Below are 23,198 nucleotides of genomic sequence, written 5' to 3'. Positions count from 1 at the left end.
GGATCCTGATCTGCGCTAGTCTTCGTGTGGACTTGCTATAGAGGCCGGATGACTTTGTGTGGCTGCGAGCAACATGAACAAGAGCCTTTTTAAGTGTTGGACTAGCAAAGATCAAGATTTCTTTGGTTTGATAATTGTTTCTAACCTATCTTGATTGTTTTGATAGATCTAATAGTTAGATTTAGGATTGCAGCATCGATGAGATCGATGTGAGTATTTATTTTCAGATCTAAAGTGCATCATAATTCATATTTTTATCTTGACATAGTAGTTTAGATTAGATCTTTTACATATAATTTAGATTAAAATATTTAATCTTGTTCTTCTACTGCATAAATTTTTAAAATTACATGCATAGCACTACCGCATATTTTCTTCAATTGGTATTAGAGCCAGTTGATTATGATATAATTTATTATAGCTTTAGATCTGATTTTATGATGTTAGATCTGATTATTTATGATTTTGATTAGATCCAAATATGTTTATTTTTAGATCTGATTTTATCTTATTTAGATTAGATGGTCTGAGTAGCAAAGTACTCGGATTGGATAATCACCAGACCGTCCGATCATAGGAGCAAGTCGGGTTATATAAGAATCTCTTTTCATTCAATAGGGTACTCTTCTGACATATAGGGGTGTCACTGTGAGATTCTATAAAGAAGAAAGTGAAAGAAAAAAATTTATTTTGTTGCAAAATCCTAGATCTTAAAATCTTAGGTGTTGTTGTATGTAATGCAAGTTGTAAAAAAATTAGTTATATCTAATCTTGATTAATCAAAATTATTTTGATTTAAAATCATAAAAATTTTAGATTTGATCTAAAATAAATTTTATGATTTAATGTAAAATATTTACATAAAAATTATTTCAAAATCTAAACCATGTTGATGTAAAAACTTAATTAAAAATTAAGTATTAGATTGGTTAGATCTAGAATTGTGAATTGAGATCTAATGACATTGCATAAAACATGGAGCGTAGATTAGCTCAAATCAAGTCCTATTAATTAGGTTAGACCTAAGGTTAGAATTAAAAAATTAATTGACTATGTAGAGAAATTGATTAAGTCTAATCAAATATTGAATTAGATTAATCAGGGTTTTTCTAATACAATAGTTATAGATGGTCAAGTTCATGTCTTTGATTAGACCAAATGGAGCTTAATTGTGGCTCAGTAGTTAGACACGAATCATTTAGTTTGTCAAATCAAAACTAATTAATCAATTAGTGTCTAAGATAAGTTTGGCATTTCGACTAGTGATTTTTAATCAGAAGCGGCTTACCTGGTCATTTTGATGGTATCTAAGGCAAGCTTAGCAGACCCTTTCATCGATCTCACTTATCTGATCAATTTGATGAATTAGATTTTGATTAGATCACTAAGTGATTCGAGTTAATCCATATCATTAAGGTTGATCAGTGTGACTGATCTAGGTGCCATTTCAATCAACATGACCTTAATCCGATTCAATGACTTGGTGAAGTCAGTGGAAGGATTGTGGTCTACTGATTGATCTCTTCTTCTTCTTCTCTAAATTGATTAAATCTTCTAAATTATTAGATCCCTAAAATGAGCTGGTTATGGTGATAACTAGATCATAGCCTCTCATTAAGGTGAATGGTAATGCATCCATTATTTCTGATTGACATTGCAAGTGCCATCCATCTGGTGTTCTCTCTGAATGATGAAATTATTATTCATCATATGATGATTCTGTTGTACTATCTGATGAATGGTTGGATTAATCAAGCCATTCTTGGATCTAATCATTCTTTGACTAGAATCACTGAGTAGGTTCATATTAATGATTTGACCTAACCGAAACTTTTAATGGAGGCCCATCGTCTACTGAAATAAAATCTGGGACTAAATCAATTACTAAAAATTATTTGAAGAAATAATTAGTTGAAAATCTACCCATAGATACATATGGGTTAACCGAGCCATCCTCAGATCGTATGCAGTTTGTGTGGATTCTAGTACCCACTAAAAAATTAAGGTAATTTCTCGAATTGGAGATAGAGACTACCAATTCATATAAAATAGTGGGAGGACCTTTAGACTAAAGTCCATATCTTTAGGATTAATAACTTCATGTACTGATTAGGTTTTGATTTTTTCTTATGTGTGCAGATATGGCCTCAAACTTGTCACTCTGATCACTGTTGGATAGTGAGAAGTTAACCGGACCAAATTTCGATAACTGGTATCGAAAACTCAAAATCATCTTGGAGTACGAGCGGATCCTGTATGTGATTATAGATCTGGCACCTGAGGAGCCTGCTCTTAATGTTCGTGGTATGATTCGAGATACTTATTTGAAGTGGCTCAACGACTGCATCATGGTTCATTGCATAATGCAGGCATCCATGAATGATGAATTCAGTCGAAAATTCGAAGAGGCTTAGTCAGAGAAAATGCTCCAAGTGTTGAGAGATTTCTTTGGTACTCCCGATGACGTTGAGAGCACAAGTAGAGTTACACCATTTTCAATACTCAGATGAGGGAGGGTGCTTCTGTGACTGATCATGTATTGTACATGATCGAACAGATCGAAAAACTGAGCAAGCTCAGCTTTACCTTACATGAATAGCTGGAGAAGGATGCGATCCTAAACTCCCTGCCTAAGTTCTATCTACCATTTCTCAGTCATTTTAGAATGATGAAGCCTGTAGTCAACTACCACGGTCTGTTGGGGTTGCTACAGACTTTTGAGAAGGATCACCAGCTCCACAAGGAGACGGTGAATGTAGTGGGAGGATCCTCTTCGGGTAGTCGTCATCCCTTTAAGAAAGAAAAAAAGAAGAAAAATAAGAAGATGCAAGATGCTAGGAGTCAGTCTCAGAAACTCAAGTTCAAGGCTGATCAAAGTTAGGCAGAGTACTTCTTTTGCAAGAAGCAGGATCACTGAAAAAGAAACTGTGCTCAGTATATAGCTTTTTTTGATCCGAACAGGTCAAAAAAGAAGAAGCAATTTACTGCTGGATAAGGTACTTATGTGATAACACCTTGTATCTTCTCTTTTTTTCATACAATGACCTGGGTATTGGATATCGGTAGCCCTATTAATATTTATAGTTCATTTCAGGATCTTCAGATCAGTAGGAGATTTGAACATGGTGAGAGATTTCTGAATATTGGAGATAGAAGATTAGTTCTAGTTCTAACTTTAAGAATCATCAAGCTTATATTCAAATCTTAATATATTATTCTTAATGAATGTCATTACTATCCCAATTTTTTTTTGAATATTATTTCTGTAGACCTTTTGGCTAAGTCAAATTATGAAATATCAATAAAAAAAAATTTTTGTGATATCATTTTGAATAGTGTTACAATATTGCATGGACAATTGAACAATGGTATATATATTGTATCTAGGCCTAATGTAATATACATTTCTAATAAACATCCTAGAATAGATGATGTCATGGATGTCTAGTTTTGGCATTGTAGGCTAGGTCATATCAACAAAAACAGGATGATCAGGTTAGCTCAAGAAGAGATTCTTGATAAAAATAATTATGAATCATTACCTACCTGTGAGTCTTGCCTACTTAAAAAAATGATCAGATCATCTTTTACTGAAAAAGATGAACGAGCCAGTGATATGCTGGGTTTGGTACATACTGATGTATGTGGACCCATGGGCACAAGTGTCAGAGGAGGGTATAGCTATTTCATTACATTCACAGATAATCTATCTAGGTATGGGTATGTCTACTTGATAAAACATAAGTCCGAATCGTTTGAAATATTCAAACAGTTTTGTAATGAAGTAAAAAAATAAACTGAAAAAAATATTAAAACTCTTCGATCTCACTGAGGAGGTAAATATCTTTTCAGTAAATTTCTGACATATCTAGAAGAGAATAAAATTCTCTTACAATAGACCCATCCAGGGACACCACAGCATAATAACATCTCAGAAAGGAGGAATCGAACCTTGTTGGACATGATTCGATCCATGATGGGATTTACAACTCTACCGATCTCTTTTTGGGGATATACACTTGAGACAGTCTGTCTTATGCTCAATAATGTTTGAAGCAAGTCAGTTAGTAAAATACTATATGAGATATGGTTAGGGCGTAGGCCGACCCTCTCTTACTTTAAGGTATAGGGGTGTCCGGCTTATGTTAAAAATGATTACAAACTGACAAGTTCAGACTTAGGTCCGATAAGTGTAATTTCATAGGGTACCTAAGGAAATGAGAGGATTTTACTTTTATCTACCTGCTGAACAAAAGATATTTGTCAGTAGTAAGGCACACTTTTTGAAAAAAAAATTCCTTAGTGAAGGAATAAGTGCCTCTAAAATCAAGCTTGATGAAGTTCGATAAGTAGAAGAACCGACACTAATAATTGAATCTGAATTGAATTTGATAAGATCAAATTCGAAGCCCAATATACAAACATCCTTAAGGCGATCCGGTAGAGTACCGCATCAGCCAGACAGATACTTAGATTTTTTGATCCAGGATGGAGATCCTGTTGAACTCGATGAGAATAATGAGGATTCAATCACCTACATGGATGCGATACAGAGGTCTGACTCTGATAAATAGCTTGAAGTTATGAAATCTAAAATGAAGTCCATAAAGGTCAATGATGTATAGACATTAGTTGATCCTCTTGAAGGGGTTAAACCTATAGAGTGTAAGTGGGTCTTCAAAAGGAAGAGGGGCACAGATGAAAAGGGAGAGACCTATAAAGCTCATTTGGTTACCAAAGGTTATCGTCAGTATTTTGGTATTGACTATGACGAGATATTTTCTCCTATGGCAATGCTCAAGTCCATTCGGATTATGCTTGCGATAGCAGCATATCTGGACTATGAAGTCTGGTAAATGGATGTGAAGATAGTTTTTCTAAATAAAAAACTGAATGAAGAGGTGTATATGATATAATCTGAAGGGTTCACATCTACAGATGAGTCCAAGGTATGCAAGCTTCAGAGATCCATTTATAGATTGAAGCAAGCATCTCGGAGTTGGAATATACATTTTGATAAAGTAATCAGAACGTATGGCTTCGTTAGGAACGAAGAGAAAATTTGCATATATAAGTGGGCTAATAGTTCAATAATTATATTTTTTATTTTGTATGTGGACGATATTCTCTTAATCGAGAATAATGTCCCTGCATTACAGGGAATAAAAGTGTGGCTGTCGTCATAATTCTCCATGAATGATCTAGGAGAAGTAGCCTGCATCCTAGGATGAAGATCTAAGGGATAGATCTAAGAGACTGCTTGGGCTCTTCCAATCTATGTACATAGATACCATGCTGAAATAGTTTAGTATGAAGAATTTCAAGAAAGGCTATTTCTTGATAGGTTATGAAATTTCTCTCTCGAAGAAAGATTGTCCGACAACTCAAGAGAAAGAGTGTATGAGTAGAGTTTCATATGCTTCGACAGTGGATTCTATTATGTATGCCATAACATATACACATCAGACGTGGCATACTCACTAGAGGTAGTGAGTAGATATCAATCTGATCCAGGAGAGAATCACTGGAAGGTTGTAAAAATCATTCTTAAGTATTTGAAAAATACTAAGACCCATGGCTTGTGTATGGTGAAACTGACTTGAAACTAGTGGGATGTACCGACTCTAGCTTTCAGTCAGACCATGACGATAGTAAGAGTGTATCGGATTATATTTTTATCCTGAATGGTAGAACGATCTGCTGAAAAAGTTTCAAGCAGCACACTGTGGCTGACTTTATTTGTGAAGCGGAGTACATCGCGACATCTGATGCTGCGAAGGAAGCTGTATGGTTGTGAAACTTCATCGACGAGCTTGGAGTGGCACCCTCCGTTGATGATCCTATCTTGTTATACTATGACAATACTGGAGCCATTGTTCAAGCCAAGGAGTCGAGGTCCCATCAGTGCACCAAGCATATTTTGCACCGCTATCACCTTATTTGAGAGATCATGGATCGAGGTGACGTCGACCTTCAGAAGATCGATGGGAAGGAGAACCTAGCCGATCCATTTACTAAAGCTCTTGAAATCAAAGAGTTTGATGATCACAAGTCAAAGATGGGTATACGATACTGTGTCGATTGGCTTTAGTCCAAGTGAAAGTTGTTGAAAAATGTATCTCAAAGCCAATCGTCAGTCTGTTGACGATTGTGCTTATTCTTATAAATTATATATAAATTTTTATTAATAAAAAATATTTAGTTTTTTCATTATAAATTGTCCATCTTATTTTGAACTCCCATGTTATAATGAAATCTTTAGGACTACAATTAATCGATAAAGAAAGATTTATCGTTTAGTCCTTAAAAATATTTGCGACCAAATGATATGCTATTAATAGGATAATAGTAATATCGAGTATAGGTCATTGTGTGCCATATGAGTTGGTTGTCCTCTTAACGAAAGAGTGTGAGATACTGGTATGGCATGCAGATGAAACGTAAGAGTATATTCACATCGAATGTAACCATTAGTCGAGCACTCTGCTGTCAAGAGTAGCTCGTGAAGGATATGGGTATCAGTGTCCCTTAGATCTGAGACCACCACGATGACTTATAAGTAACTTACTATACTTTAATACCAAACCATCTGAGTTTCTAACTTAGTGATGGAAGAATACTAGGTGCAGTCAAGTACTTATCAAGTCGGTGTGTGAGTCAAGATGGAATTGACTCATCTGAATTAGTAGGAGATATGCATTAGTGTATTTCAATTTAGTAAAATCTTGGTCAGGATAATTCATGAGATAAATTTGAAAGATTGAAATACAATGTGGTCGACTTAATTAGGGTTGACACTTAAATTCTAGGTCATCTTGAGCATTAGGGTCAAAGAGATGAATTATATGGTAACCATACGTCAGTAGGTTCTAAGAATATTGCTTTGCAATCTTCGACCTATCCGAACATCAGATCACCATTGCTAGATGGTTATATCGATTGGCATAGAAAGGTATTCTTATACTACCGATTCAGGTTTGAATCTATGGGGTCACATACATTAAAAGATTTAACAGATCTGATGGCTGAAGAGTCCAATTGGATTCTGACTCTAATGAGAAGTCCCACTAGGACTGAAACTCTGGAGGAGAGTACCACTGAGACTGGGACTTTACTATTAATGAAGAAATAATTAATAATTAGATTACTAATTTGATTGAGTAAAGAACTTTGGATCAAGTCTAATTGAATTAGATTCAGTTCGATTTAGATTGGATTTGATATGATCAAGTCTGATTACGAAAAAAATTTGATTCTGATTCGATCAGAATTTGGACTCAACTAATTTTTAATTAGATTTGAAATTTATTGAGATAATTAAATTTCTAATTAGAATAGATTCATTTCTATCATTGGGTTCAAACCAAATTTGATTTGGTTTAGGATTGAATTAGAAATGAAGAGTCCCAGTCGGCAGGGACTCTATCCTTATCTCTTATGCCACACCTGAACCTATGCCCATATCTCAACGCCAAATTGGATTTGGCTTGACCCTTTTGGTGTCATGAGAGTGGACCCAATAAGGGTGGGCAGCAAAGGTTGATGAGTCATAATCTTATCTCCTGTCTAATTCGAATGCGATCTGAATTAGAGATAAGGTGATAAGAAGGAAAAAGATTTTTCAAATAAGTAAGGTTGTTTGGCACCTAATGATTTTTTCCTTAATTTCTATGAGGTGTTTTTGAGCATGTGAGATACTAGATCTCCTCTTGATGCTAAAGACCTCTTTCAAGAAATTTTGGGATGCCCAAAATTGGGTTGGGTGTGGACTCTATGGTGCCTCCTCCCCTTGGATCAAAACCCTAGCTTTTGTCTATAAAAGGGTGGCTCCTCCTCTTGGCATCACATCTTTGTTCTCTTGCTGGTGTTTTTGTTTCTAGAGCTTCTCCTCCTCTTTCTCTTTTCCTCCTCCAGATCTCTTCATCCTTTGGTGCATCCAAAGCCTTTAAAGAAGAAGAAAAAAATCAGCCTCGATGTTCCTTGCAGGCTAGCACCTTCAAGGCCCCTGATCTGCGCCAGTCTTCATGTGGACTTGCTATAGAGATCGGATGATTTCGTATGGCTATGAGTAACTTGAAGAAGAGCCTTTCCATGTGTTATAGTAGCAAAGATTAAGATTCCTTTGGTTTGGCAATTGTTTCTAACCTATCTTGATCATTTTGATAGATCTAGGATTGCAGTATCGATGAGATCGATGCAAGTATTTATTTTCAGATCTAAAGTATATCATAATTCATATTTTTGTTTTGATATAGTAGTCTAGATTAGATCTTATGTATATAATTTAGATTAAAATATTTAATCTTATTCTTCTGTTGCATAAATTTTTAAAATTACATGCATAGTACTACCACATATTTTCTTCAGAATGGTGGGTCTGACTTAACTAAGGAATGAGGTCAATAATTGTCAGATAAAGTTTTAGGACTTAGAGATTGGTGACCATTGTAATTTATTTGAAAACTATTGAACAATAGTTATCTACTTATTGATTGACACATCATCAATAACTGTCAGATGAGATGGTGTGCCGATCAGTGGGACTGTAGACCCACTTGAAATCTTAATCGCAGATATTTCTATTTCTCCACCTTAGGAGTGTGGGCGATTCAAGAAAATAGTGAGATTCGAGTTTGGTTTTAAAACAAAATCTCTAAAATAAATTAAAATAAGTCAAACACAAAGTCTAACTAAAATCTTCTTCTTTCTGTAGAAAATGTCTACTTCTAACCCTCTCGATCGCATCTTTGAGACCAACCGATTGACTGGACCCAATTATAAAGATTGGCTCTGGAACTTAAAGATAGTATTTAGTTCTGAGAAGCTATGCTATGTAGTAGACCAGGATATTTCCTCTTTACCTGCTCATCAAACCCCTGATCAAAGGGCATCCTATGAAAAGTGGTTGGATGATGACAACAAGGTTCGATGCTATGTGTTGGCTTCTATGTCTAATGAACTTCAACATTAATACGAGGATATAAAAACTGCCAAGGGCATATTGACTCATCTACAAAAGTTATATAGTGAATAGAGCCGCACAGCCTGCTACGAAGTGTCCAAAAGACTCTTCAAGATAAAGATGTGTGATGGACTGTTCATGACCATTGTCTGACAATGATCAAAGACTTGGAGAAACTTGAGAAGCTCAGTATGTCCATAGATAAGGAATTATAATTGATTTGATCCTATAATTCCTCACTGATTTGTATGTGTAGTTTATCGTAAATTATCATATGAATAAAATACAGTGCACAATGGCTGAGTTATTAAATATGCTAGTAACCACTAAAGGGATCTTAAAGAGTTCAAAGAGCACTATTGTTACTGTGGAACAGACTTCATCTTTCAAGAGAAAATCTATTGGGAGAAAGAAGAAGTCCATGAAGAAACAGAAGACTGAGAACAAGCTAAAGAAGAAAGCTCTCAAAAAGGCCGTAGATAAGACAAAAATATTTCCACTACAATGTTGATGGTCACTGGAAGAGAAACTATCTTACTTACGTGGCAAGCCTGAAGAACAAGAAGGATGGTACATCTTCTAAGGATGTGTCTAACCTGCTCGTTATTAAAACTAACCTTACAGTTTTTTTTACTTTCAGTTGGGTTATAGACTCTGGTTCTGGTGCTTATTTATGCACTTCTATATAGGATCTTGAGGAAAGTAGAAGGCTGAGGGAAGAAAAAATGATCCTATGAGCCGGAAACGAAGCAAGAGTTGCTGCTATGACTATGGAGATCTATCCTTTACGACTACCGTCTGATCTTAGTTTAATTCTTAGGGACTGTTATTTTATTTTTGGATTGAAAAATATAGGAGCTACATATCAGCACCTTGTTATCAAAATGTTCAAACAGTAGATCGAGCATAATATGGAGGTCTACGCTAATGATATGGTAGTCAAAAGTACCAAAACTGGCTAGCACATTGCTGACTTGGAGGAGGCATTTGCCTAATCGAGGCGAAAATAAATGAAGCTCAACCCTACTAAGTGCACCTTTGGTATAATCTCAAGAGAGCTCCTCAGGTTTATGGTAACCCAATGAGGGATCGAGAAAAAATCGAAGAAGATTCAAGTATTGCTGGAAATGAAGCACCTGAGGATAAAGAGGGATGTGCAGTAGTTGACCAACTGTGTAGCCAACCTCAGTCGATTCATTTTGAGGTCGATCGAAAAGTGCCTCCCATTATTCAAAATTCTTAGGCAAATGAAGAACTTTGAATGGTCGAAGGAATCCTGAAAACTATTCGAAGAGCTCAAACAATACCTCAGATTACCCCCACACTCTCTAAGCCGAACATAGATGAAGATTTATATTTATACTTATCGATCTCACCTATTAATGTCAAAGCTGTATTGGTCTGAGAAGATATAGGGAACCAAAGGCCAATTTATTATACCAGCAAGCTTCTCTAGGATGTAGAAATAAGATACTCTAAGGCTGAGAAGATGATCTACATGCTGGTTAGTACTGCACAATGACTCCAACCATACTTTGAAGGCTATTCGGTGATTGTCTTCACTGACTGTTGATCTAAGGAATGATTTTGATGATTACATAATATTGAAGTATAAAAGAGACTAATGTCTTTGAAGGATGGTTGAGAATATTTTTGTAGGAAGTAATCTTTGTGATTAGTTTTGAAGTCATTTGAAAATACTTGAGAAGATTTTGAGTCAAAAAAACATCAAGTTTGGATGTAAATCAAGTGAGAAAGACTGAATTGAGGAAGTTGAGTCGACTCCAGTAGATCTTAAGTCAACTCTAACATGCGAAATGACACTGGAATAGACCTCGAGTTGACTCTCATAGAGCTTGAGTTGACTCTTTTAGAAAAGATAGAGAGCCTATTTTTTAGACATAGTGCTCAAGTCAACTCCCACAGATCTCAAGTCGACTCTCATAGATCTCGAGTTGACTCCAGATCTGCTCAAGTTGACTCTCAAGTTTCTGACAGTAATAACAAACTATACAGAAAAAATTATAAAAACATCCAAAATTTATTAGAATATCTAGATTCCATCTCCAATATCCTGAAATGGCTAGTTTTCAAATTCAAATGACCTAAAATAGTCAGAAGATCTTTAAAAATGGAGGAGGAACCTAATTGCATACTAAGAATAGCATATTCTAAGGAAAAAAACCTATTTTTAGCCGAGAGTGCATTCAATAGTTGTCTTGAACTCCACATCCGAAACCTCTTGATTTTTAAGAAGGATATCATTAAGAGAAGAGTATCCAATGTCATACAAAGCATACAAGTATTCTTCAAGCAAGCTTCAACATTTTTCCTCAGCTCATTAAGGAGCTTTTTGTGTTGTAAAATTATTGTTTTTCTAAATCTACTATAACAAGTTTCAAAAGATTTAAAATTTGGAGAATAGATTATGGTTGGTGATCTTATAAAATCAATTAGATTGATTGTGAATCTGAAAAATAATTGATGTAGATTTTTGTTGGTGAGCTCGAAAAAGCAACTGGATTGATTGTGAACAACAATCGATGTAGATTTTGATTGGTGAGCTTAAAAAATTAACTAGATTTATTTATGATCCTAGATAAAATAAACACGCTATAATTAGTGGATTATAATAAAAAATTTTAAGTAAAGCTTAAGGAGTAGATGTAGGTCTTGAGTGTATATCGAACCACTATAAAATCCTTTATATTTATGTGGTGTGCTTATCTCTACTTGCTTTATATTCTTGTTTAGCTTTTATTTTTTTAATTCCATGGTTATACATTGCAGCTGTATATTCATAGCATCTAACTTAATTTGTTTCAAAAATCTATATATACTTGTTTGAATCTGTGAAAACTCAGTTCACCCCCCTTGGGTTATTTATCTGGGCAATAAGTGATATCAAAGCTTGGTTCTTAGCTAGATTTGATTTAAAGATTAATGATAACTTATTTAGGAGTTTCACTTATTGAGGGGCAATCCACTAGTAGGCTACTTTTTTTTAATGGATCTAATTATACTTATTTGAAAGCACGCATGCGCATCTTTATCCAAGCACTTGATTATGATCTATGGAGCATCACAACTAATGGCCCTTACTCATCTACGATCATTGTCAATGGCATTGCTTCTCCCAAGTTGGAGAGTGATGAGAACGAAGTGGATAAAATATTAGTCCAATTGAATGCCAAGGTAATGAATATCTTGTATTGTGTATTAGATGCAAATGAGTTTAATCGCATCTCTACTTGCAACTTAGTAAAAGAGATATGTGATAGACTTGAAGTAATGTGTGAATGTATAAATTAAGTTAAAGAATCTCAAATCAATATGCTTATACATAAATATGAGTTATTTAGAATGAAATCTAATGAATCTATTGCTGATATATTTACATATTTTACTGATATTACTAATGACCTCAAAAGTCTTAGAAAATTATAACCTAACAATGATCTTGTGAGAAAAATTCTTAGATCTTTACCTAGATCATGGAAAATCGAAGTGACCGCCATCTAAAAAGCTAAAGATGTCAACATCCTACCATTTGAAGAGCTATCTGGATCATTGATGATTTATGAGCTTGCAGTGAAGCAACATAATGATGAAGAAGTCCAAAAGAAGAGAATTATTATGTTCAAATCTATAGTAGAAGAAGAAGAGGATGAGGACTCATCAAAAGAAGATGATGGTGATGAGGACGTGACCTTAATCACTAAAAAATTTAAAATGATTTTGAGAAGAAAAAAGCAGAGCTTCAAGAAAAAACCAATCACCAAAAGAGAATCAAGCAAGGATAAGAAAATAAAAAAGAAAGTCATAGTTACAACGTGGAGCGATAGTGCAGAATCAAGCTTTGATAAAGAAAATAGAAAATCACAAACTTATGCCTCATGGCATAAGATATTGAGGTATAATCTGAACATATTTTAGATTTTATATTTGATGAGCTTTAAGAAGCATTTCCTGAATTGCTTGATGAATTGAAGAAAATAAATTTGAAAAATAAGGATTTAAGATTAAAAAGTCAATCCTTGTTAAAAGAGAAAAAAAAATTACAAAGCAATAAGGTTTTAATGGAAGAAAATGACTTACTAAAGAAGGAATTAGAAAATCTTAAACCTTTGGTTGAAAAGTTTATTTGTAGCTGTGAAAAGCTTTATATGATTTTGAGCAATCAAAGGGCAGTCTTTGATAAAGTTAGTCTTAGTTTTAATCCTAGCAATAAATAAAAGTTTCTAAAAAAATTCTTTATAAGTTTTTTTTTGTATGTTACTCCAAAGACTACTTGTTTCTATTATGGAAAATTTGGACATAAGGCATATTCCTACAATTTTAGAAAATTGAATGGTAAATTTGTTAAGAAAATTTGGGTTCCAAAATGAATTATATATTGTAACTCCTATGGACCCAACAAAGCTTGGGTATCAAAATGTATAAAATGATTTTGCAGGTATGGCAAGTATCTAGTGTTGTGAATAGAGTACATTCTTGAAAATAGATGCTTAAAACTTAAATTAAATGGGTGATGATATTTGGTAAAAGCTAAATCTTTTTTACATCATACTATCATTGATTATTGAAATTATTTAGTATAATTGATTGATTTTGATGATCTACTAGTATTTATGATGATTCAATATGCTCTCATTCTTTGCCTTGTATGCTTTTATGTATTGTTCATAACAAGCATATATTTTTTTAAAATCTGTATTGTTTATTTCATGTTAATCACATGAGAATGTTGAATCATAATAATCTTGGACACAAAAACTCATTTGTGTGTAAATCTTATGAATTAAACCATAAATTAATTGATTCTTAATTCCCTATTTGATCCATGTATTCTGATTAAAATATTCTTTTTGAATCTTGATTTGATTTATTCTTGATCCCTATCTTATTTGAGCTATTTCTGTATTGAAAAGTCGACACTTAAACCTAGAGAGTCAACTCATGAATTTTGGAGTTGATAATCAATGAACATTTGATTTTTTATCCAATAAATTTGAATTTTATGTTTGCATTTATCTATTTGATTAATAAATTTGTGCTTTGTTTGTAAAACAAAAAGGGAGAAATGAATGCTTAATTAAATTGAATGAGTATGTATATTTTATAAAAAAAAAATATAAAAATTAAGAGAAATTGAATTATTTTTTTTGACATTTATTATTGAATACAGGGGAGAAACCAATATTGATCTTAAAAAAAAAATTATTGATGAATATTCATATTTTACATGCCTTGACTATCATCTAGTCATTACTTTTATTATTTTGCGCAGTTGGATTGTTTTCGAGAAATGAATTTGGAAAAATGATCTTCTTGAATCTTTTGAAATTGGTATAAGCAAATTTTTTTTAAAAAATTATCATTTATCTTTAAAGCTAAATATTTAAAGAAAACTTACAGCTGAATTTTAAATCATTGATATCAGATAGCTTACTATTTATCTTGTATTTCATTGGACTATCTTTTCACAAAAAGGAGAAGAATGCTCTATCTCACATCTATTTTGTATAGCTATATCTTTAATATTATACCTTTTGAGATAAATTCTAAGATTTATATATTTTTTGAACTTAATTAACTGATATTTCTTAAGAAAAAGATGCGGTGATATTTTTAAAAAATTACAAAAAATATCTTTATGATGAGCAATCTATTGGTATCAGTTCTAACTTGATTTATCAATTTTGATCTAATGTTTTAGTTTTGAAATGCTTTATCTCTTTTAGATCTTTAAAGCTCAAAATTAGAATAATTTTCAAAAACTAGCTAACCCTCAATCTGAATTTCACAAGAGGGAGAAGTGTCTTAGAGAAGTCCTATCATCTTAATCTGAATTTGACAAGTTAAATTTCAGTTAAATTTGAAAGTAGCATTTTCAAAACCATCCCGAATCGGATGGTTTGGGACGTGCTGAATCGGATCGATAGGGAATCGAGACGGTTTCGATACAAAAAATGATACACACCGGTGTCGGAGAAGAAAGAGAGGGAAATAGAGGGGAGGAGAGAGAGGGAGGCAGGAGCTATTGGAGGGCTTTCGAGCCCGTTATCGCCCGATAGGGCATGGCGGAGAGCGAGAAAGAGAGAGAGTGCTTTGGGAGGGGGGGGCAGTGCACCAGACGGATGGCACCTCCATTGTGAGGCCTCTGGTGGCTGGCGAGCCCACACCGATGGGCTAGAGGGTGGTCGAGTGGGAGGAGGGCCTCCGCAGCTCCGTTGATCCGCCCCCTTCTTCGAAACAAAACAGGTAGGTGTAGGCAGTTTTTGATTTTTTTTATTTAAATAGATGAAGTCAGCAATTGGGTTGCTGACTTCACCTTTCATGGGGTTTTTAAAAAAATCCTTCATGGAACAGGGATGACACCCCTATTTCATGCCCCTAGAGTCGCACGTATGGACTGTGCCGTCCGACGGTCAGTCAGAGGCCGTCCGTCGGCCCCTTCCCCTCCCTCTTTTTCTTTCTTCCTCTCTCTCTATTTCTTTCTCACCTTTTTTTTTCTCCAGATTCGATGTCATTTTCCTTCGTCGGTTTGCCTCGGTTCATCACGATACAGAACCGTACCGAACCGTATTGTCGGTCGATCGAAATAGCCATTGGTATCAATTTTGCAAAATTTGTTTGAAAGGGAAAGAACGTAAATCAAATTCTGAAAAATTGAATATATGTTTATTTGAGTTTAACCTTAATATGATGATACTTTCTTGAACTTTTTGATGCTATCAAAAAAAAGAGAAGTTATATTGAGTATATGCTTATGCTATATAAAATATATTTGTAGCCCTTTTTAGCTAATGAGCTCAATCCAAAAATTTTATTGTTTGTAGTTTCAATCATTTTCTAAGTTAATCCTTTCAATTGTTATTATTTTCTTTGTTTGCTTACTTGTAATGTAATGATGTGGTATCACTGATATTTTTATCATTGCTGCTTTTGTGGTATTTTTGTTTAAATCTTTTTGTTGATGATAAAAAGGGAGAGAGAAAAATTGAGCACTTAAAATGTAAACATAGTTAAGCATGTTGGGAAATATATCCTAAAGTCAATCGTCTATTTATAAATGATTGTGCTCCTTGTAAATTGTATATGAATTATAAATTAATAAAAATTATTTGATATTTTCATGATAAATTTTGTATTTTTTATTGAATTTTTATATTATGATGAAGTTGTTAGAACTACTTTCAATCGATAAAGAAGGATTTATCATATAGATTTTAAATATGATTCGTGATCAAACGATACGTTATTACTAGGATGATAATATTTATCAAGTATAGATTATTATGTGTCATATAGATTGATTATCCTCATAACCAAAGAGTATAGAGACACTAGTATGGCATGCAGGTAAAATATAGAAGCACATTTGCACTGAACGTGATTAAACTACGGAGCACTCTGCTGTCAAGAGTTGCTCACGAAGGATATAGATATAAATGTCTCTCCAACTTGAGATCACCATGGTGACTTACAAGTAATTTATTGTGCTTTGGTTTTGGACTACCTAAATTTTTAATTTAATAATGAAAGATTTTTGGATACAGTTAAATACTTATGAAGTCTGTGTGTGAGTCAAGATAGTATTGATTGCTCTTGGTTTTAGGAGTTAATACTGCAATGTATTTCAATTTAGTAAAATCTTAGTCAAGATAATCCTTGTGAAGAGTTATAGGATTTATAAAATCGAGACATAATTCGGATGTACTAATTAAGAGTTGACAGTTTAACTCTTAAGTCATCCTGAGTATTGAGAATCAAAGAGATGAATATATAGTAACCATATGCCAAAGGTTTTTGAATGTTGCTTTGCAACCTTTCATCCTATTCAGACGTCGAATATCATTGCTAGATGGTCACTTCGATTAGTATAAATATTTATTTCTATGCTACCAGCTTAGATTTGAGTCTATGGGGTCATACACAATAGAAGTTTCTATCTGATCTGATGGCTGATTAATGATTGAGAATCAATCAAGGGTATAATCATCAATATGATTGATGATTAACCTTATGCAAAAGTTATGATAAAATATTTTGCTAAGAGTTAGTAAATTAATGAAGGATTAATTAGCAAATAGATTACTGATTATCTCAATTTGATTGAGCAATAAGATTTGGATCAAGTCTAATTGAATTGAATTTAATTAGATCTAATTGGATTATGTTATAAGATGACCTAACCACTGAGAGAGATTAATTTTTGATTTGATCAGGACTTGAGATTGATTAATTTTTAATTGGATTAGGATTTAATCGAGTTCATTTGATGTCTAATTAGATTAGGTTCTGTTATTTAATTGGGTCTAACCAAATTAGATTTGGTTAAGGATCAAATTGGATTAAACTTGAATTCAAACTGGTTTGAATTTTTTTCCATGCACCACCTCATATCTTCGCGCCACTTCTTACCATGCGAATACCAGATTTGCATGAGAAATATTCTATGCCTAAACCTTTTTGTCGCCCCCTTTGGATGAGGATTAAGGTGACTTCAACTTGAATTTTGAATTCAAGATTGGATTGGTTTTGTTTGAATTCAAATTCAATTTAAATTTTGAATTCAAGTTTGAATTAAACTACCTAACATTCTATCCTTATCTATTTGGGATGCCAGCCTTTTAACCTCTGGTTTTTTCATGGGTGAGAGCTTAGAGAAGTTTTTCACCGAGAGAAAAAATTAAGGAAAAAGTTGGGTGTGCATAGTGTGGGTGTGAAATAAAAGGCGTGGGTTTCTTTCTTACATGTGGGGGTTTTGTGAGAGAGGGAAGAAAGAGTGAAATAGCAATTTCCATTCTTCACTTTCCTCCTCCATTTTGATCCTCCTAACATCTTCTCCTCTGGAAGAGTCTGCGGGATCCGAAGAAGAAGTTCATTCAGCCATCAAGTGGTCTCTGCAAGGAGCGAGCACTCCAAGGAGATCAATCAGGTTCAGAGTTTTGTGTGGATGTCCTGTGGAGGTCGGACAATCTATGTGGCTACTGTGTGACTGAAAGAACCTCAGATCTATGATAATTAGCAGTAGCAATCTTCGACCCGTGCTCAGATATTGGGTTCAAAACTCAATCACAAAGTAGACATGGTCTAGGGTATTTATGCGATCATGTAGATTTGATCTATGATTTCTGATTTTAGATTTTGTGTGTATATTATGTCATGTCATTGATCCTAGCAAGGCTATTTTAGATCGGATCTAACGCATGCATGATAGATTAAATCGTTTAATCTAGATTGCTTCCGTTAAAATTTTAAAATGTATGCATGAAATGCCTACTATTTTTCTACAGTGTTATCAGAGTCAGATTCATTATGACATGAATATTAATGCATATAAATTTGAATTTAATCTATTTCATATGAGATATATTAGATTTAAATCTTAATATCTTAGTACTCGGATTGTGAACATCATCATGGCTGTCCGATCATAAGAGCAAATAGGGTTTAAAGTGTTGGATTCCGGTGGCACAGCGGAAAGGTTTGGTGTTTAAAATTTTTATGCAAAACATCGGATGCACTGAAAATCCCAATGCCTAGAAACCTATGACTATAAAATTAAAGTACAATAAATATAAATTAGAATAAGAAAAATATCTATAGTATTCATCTCAATTTTCATAAGGCATCTAAGTATCCACCCTCCAACGGTGATCCACGCAAAAATTGAACCAAAGATAGCACTCCTTCTTCACCTTACTTCAAGAGTTCTATCTCCTAGAACTCGACTAGTCTCATACCGGTCAGATTTCTTCAAAAATCTGACTCCATCCTCTCAGAACCTCTTCTGGACTTTTGATTCTCCATCTTTAGAATCCTTATAACTCTTGTTAGGAACAGATAAGGCTTTGTCTTAAATCCCGAAGTTTTGTCCTAAAACTAAGATAAGTTGTAAGAAAAAAAAGAGAGCAATGGAGATAAAATTGGAAACTCTTTCTGAATCTCTCAAATACCCAATGCCCAGGCCAATTTATAGCCACCAGAGGGATGCCAAAAGAGAGGGATACGTCTCATCCAAGAGGCCTATCTGATCTGATTATCAGAGATAAGAGTTACTTCAAACAGAAGGACTTTTATCAATGATATGTCGATCAGCATGCCCTGCTCTGCATATGTGATCAGAGAATGGATGTTTTTACATCTCTTCTCAAATTAAAAAAATTTTTAAAAATCCACATGGATAGAGGATTCAATCCAGATTCTAGAACACCTAATGAATGGATAAAAATTTTCACAAATGGATGTGTTCTCGCATCTTTTCTTATGAAGGCTGATCATCACGTGCGTGCACATGAGGAGGAATTTATGACATCCGTTTGGCATCTAGATAAGTATGAAAAAATTCTAGAAAAATCATCAAAAATAGCTTATCAAATGTTGAATAATATCATAAAAAATTGTTCTAATTTTAAAGTATTTGATCAGGAGAAGGACTCTCCAAATCACAGAGAGATGCGACGCTTCTGCGCGCGCATGCCAGACATCTTTCTTTTTCAATTTTTTCTCCACCCCAAAAAATTCAGAAAAAATACATCACATGCTTTGAGATGTGCACCAGAGGATGAAGGATGATATGGGATAGCACACATATCTTAATCCTATGCCAAAAGGACTCCTCTTTCTGCCCACACCAACATGCACACACAAAACTTGTTTTGCGCCAAGAGTCCTTTACAACTTGGACTCTTCATAATTGGCATTAACATGGGATGTGGTGCCCCAATTTAGGCTGCTTCTAGGTGGCATGATCTAACCTAAATATCCACTAAATTGGGCTAGCTAATTAGTAAGGGATGAGATCCAATTGATCTCCAAAGGAGCAAGGGTTCCACACGTGCTAGCATGCTTATCGGAATCTTGATTGAATCAAAAATACCAATCAACCTTTTTCAAAAGAGTCCTTGGCCAATTTCTATATGTGTGTGACCCATTAGGTTCTACATCTAGTCGGCAGTAGGTCCAGGTGCATGTTGACCAAATTTGATTAGATTTCAATCTAATCGATTTAGGTCCAATCGAGCTAATCCGAGTTCAACAATTAGAATCTTTTCTAATTGGTAATCGAATTAAACTCTTTAATTTGATAAAAAATCTAAGAGTCAAGATTGATATCTAGCAATATATCATGACTATTCAGAAGATATAAAATTTAGTAAAAATATTAAATATACCCTTCAGTGGTAAGTTATCATATAATTCTATCCTTCGATCATTCCAGCACCCTGAATATATTCATGAGTATGGAATCATGTCAAACTCAAACACATATTCATATCGATTTTTAATTAACCAATGATGACTCTGATGAAGAAGTATTAAAATTTTTTTCTAATCTCCTTCCTGTTTTTGATCAAAAGACTTTTCCTGAGTCATCTAGGATTGAGAATACATAGGATGCGATCTCCTCTTACTAGGAGTGATCGATTCCATGTTGACTTACTCACAACCTCCATACACACTCTATGATATCCAGAACACCTTATATATGTTTTAATGCCATGTCTGGGTATGAACCAAAAATATAGGTTCATGTGTGCAAGATTTCATGATGATCTCAAGTCTAAGGATCACTTGCATAACTCCCACTTCGAGAACCATCTTTAACATGCAAGTAAAGCTTCGATAAGATGTTTTCTTTGATCGAGTCAATTCAGTGGATTCATTTTTTAAATAAGCACCCACATCCTTATATTAGTATCCCACACAAGTGGCTCGTAAGATCTACCACCCTCTCCATCGAGCATACATAGGATGTGCCAATCTATCCAGAATATTGATCCCCAACTCAATGCTCCTACGACTAGAAATATTTAAGATTAGGATTTTAGAATTTTAGGTCTTACTAGCATGATCCATTCATGTCTCCTAAAACTATTATCCTAATCTTTGGGGTTCATTATAATCTTAGACATAATAAGATGCAGCTAATATGATGAATCAATGCCTCAAATAATAAATATTATTACATGAGTTAGAAAATCATAAAAAAAAATTCCATCACAACATTTACGATTGGCTTATAGAGCACTCTTCTTTTAATCTCTCACTTGCACTAAAGCCAATTGCCTTTGTATCTCATACAAACAAGATGGTGATCATATAGCTGCTATGATATGGCCTTAGTGAATGGGTCTGCTATATTATTCTTTTTATCTACTTATTTCAGGACAACATCTTGTCTCTAACGAGATAGAAGCATCTGAGAATATGCTTGGATCTATAACGAGACCTAGGTTCCTTAGCTTGAATAACGGCTCTAGTGTTATCACAATAGAGTGACACCGGTCTTTCATTTTTAGGAACGACTCTTAAATTCATGATAAATTTTTTTATCCAGACAGCTTTTTTAATGGCTTCATTAGCAGCGATGTACTCTGCCTCAGTAATTGAGTCAGATACTATCTACTGTTTGGAACTTTTTCAACTCACTGCTCCATCATTTAAGGTAAACATATATCTTGATATTGACTTGCTATCATCTGGATCAGATTAAAAATTAAAATCTGTATATCCCTCTAGTTTCAACTCTGATCCTCCTCATATATGAGAAAAATATCTTTAGTCCTTCTTAGGTACTTTAAAATATTTTTCACAATTTTTCAATAATCATCCCTTGGATCAGCCTGAAATTTGCTAGCTACGCCTAAGATATAAGCTACATCAGGCATGGTACATAGCATGGTATATATAATTGATTTCATAGTTGAAGCATAAGGGATTTCATTCATCCTCTTCATCTCTTCTCTAGTGTCTTAGGACATATTTTTTTAGAGAGACGTATACCATGACTTGTAGGTAGGTAACCTCTCTTACTTGCCTCCATATTAAATCTCTTTAATATGAGATCTATGTATCGTGACTGGGATAAGTCTAACATCCTGTTAGATCTATCTCTATAGATCTTTATACCCAATATATAGGATGCTTTATCCAAGTCTTTCATGAAAAATTTATTTGATAGTCAAGTCTTAACCGATTGCATCATTGGGATATCATTTTCAATGAGCAGTATGACATCGACATATAAAATCAAGAAGACAACAGCACTCCAACTTGTCTTCTTATACACACATGGTTTATCCTTATTTTTGATAAAGTCAAACTCTTTGACTATCATATCAAATCGGATGTTCCAACTCCTCGAAGCCTGCTTCAATGCTTAGATGGATCTCTTGCATACATGATTTGCCCTCCCACTTGAGATAAATCTCTCTGACTAAGTCATATAAGCCTCTTCCTCTAGATTACTATCGAGAAAAATGATCTTGACATCCATCTACTAGATCTCATAGTCATAGTATGCCACTATAGCAAGCAAAATCCGAATGGACTTGAGCATAGCCACTAGTGAGAAGGTTTAATCATAGTCAATTTTTTATCTTTGTTTGAAACTCTTCGTCACCAACTTAGCTTTGTAGATTTTTATTTGGCCATCTACTCTGATCTTATTCTTGAAGACCCACTTGCACCCTATTGGGGTCACATCCTCAGACGCATCAACCAATGTCCATACTTGGTTAGGATACATCAAGTCCATCTCAGATTTTTTGACTTTCAGTCATCTGTCTGAGTCTCTACTCATGACAGCTTTCGAATAGATCAGTGGATCATCATTCTTAATGATAATGATCGAATTATCATTTTCAATGATAAAATCATATCTCAGACGTGCTTGACACACTCTATCTGACCTTCGAAGAGAAGGTGTGTATTATGGATGTACCTTATCCTTGGATACTTTTGATTGAGGATCTTCTTGTGGTCCAATCATAGGTATTTCTGGATCGATTTGTAGATCCTGAACTTTCATAAGTTCAATATTTCTCCCACTGCCTCCTTTTTGGATGAGTTCATTTTTCAAAAAAATGGCGTGCCTATTAACAAATACCTTTTGTTCAGTAGAGTGGTAGAGGTAATATCCATTAGTTTTTTTAGGATACCTTACAAACCTATACCTGTCTGATCTAGCACTAAGCTTATGTCCAAAAATATTTTTGACATAAGCAGGACAGTCTCAATTCGTAAGATGTTTAAGATTAGGCTTCCTTCCCTTCCATATCTCATATGGAGTGCTTGCAACAGACTTTGAAGACATCCTGTTAAAAATATATGCGGTAGTCTTTAGGACATATCCATAGAAAGATATTGAGAGGTCAGTGAAGCATATCATGAATCACACCATATTCATCAAAGTATGATTTCTCCTTTCTGCTACACCATTTAA

This window comes from Elaeis guineensis, chromosome 13 (assembly GCF_000442705.2).
Source record: "Elaeis guineensis isolate ETL-2024a chromosome 13, EG11, whole genome shotgun sequence".
NCBI lineage: Eukaryota > Viridiplantae > Streptophyta > Magnoliopsida > Arecales > Arecaceae > Elaeis > Elaeis guineensis.
The sequence above is the reverse complement of the archived record's forward strand: the minus strand, read 5'-3'. Positions refer to the sequence as shown.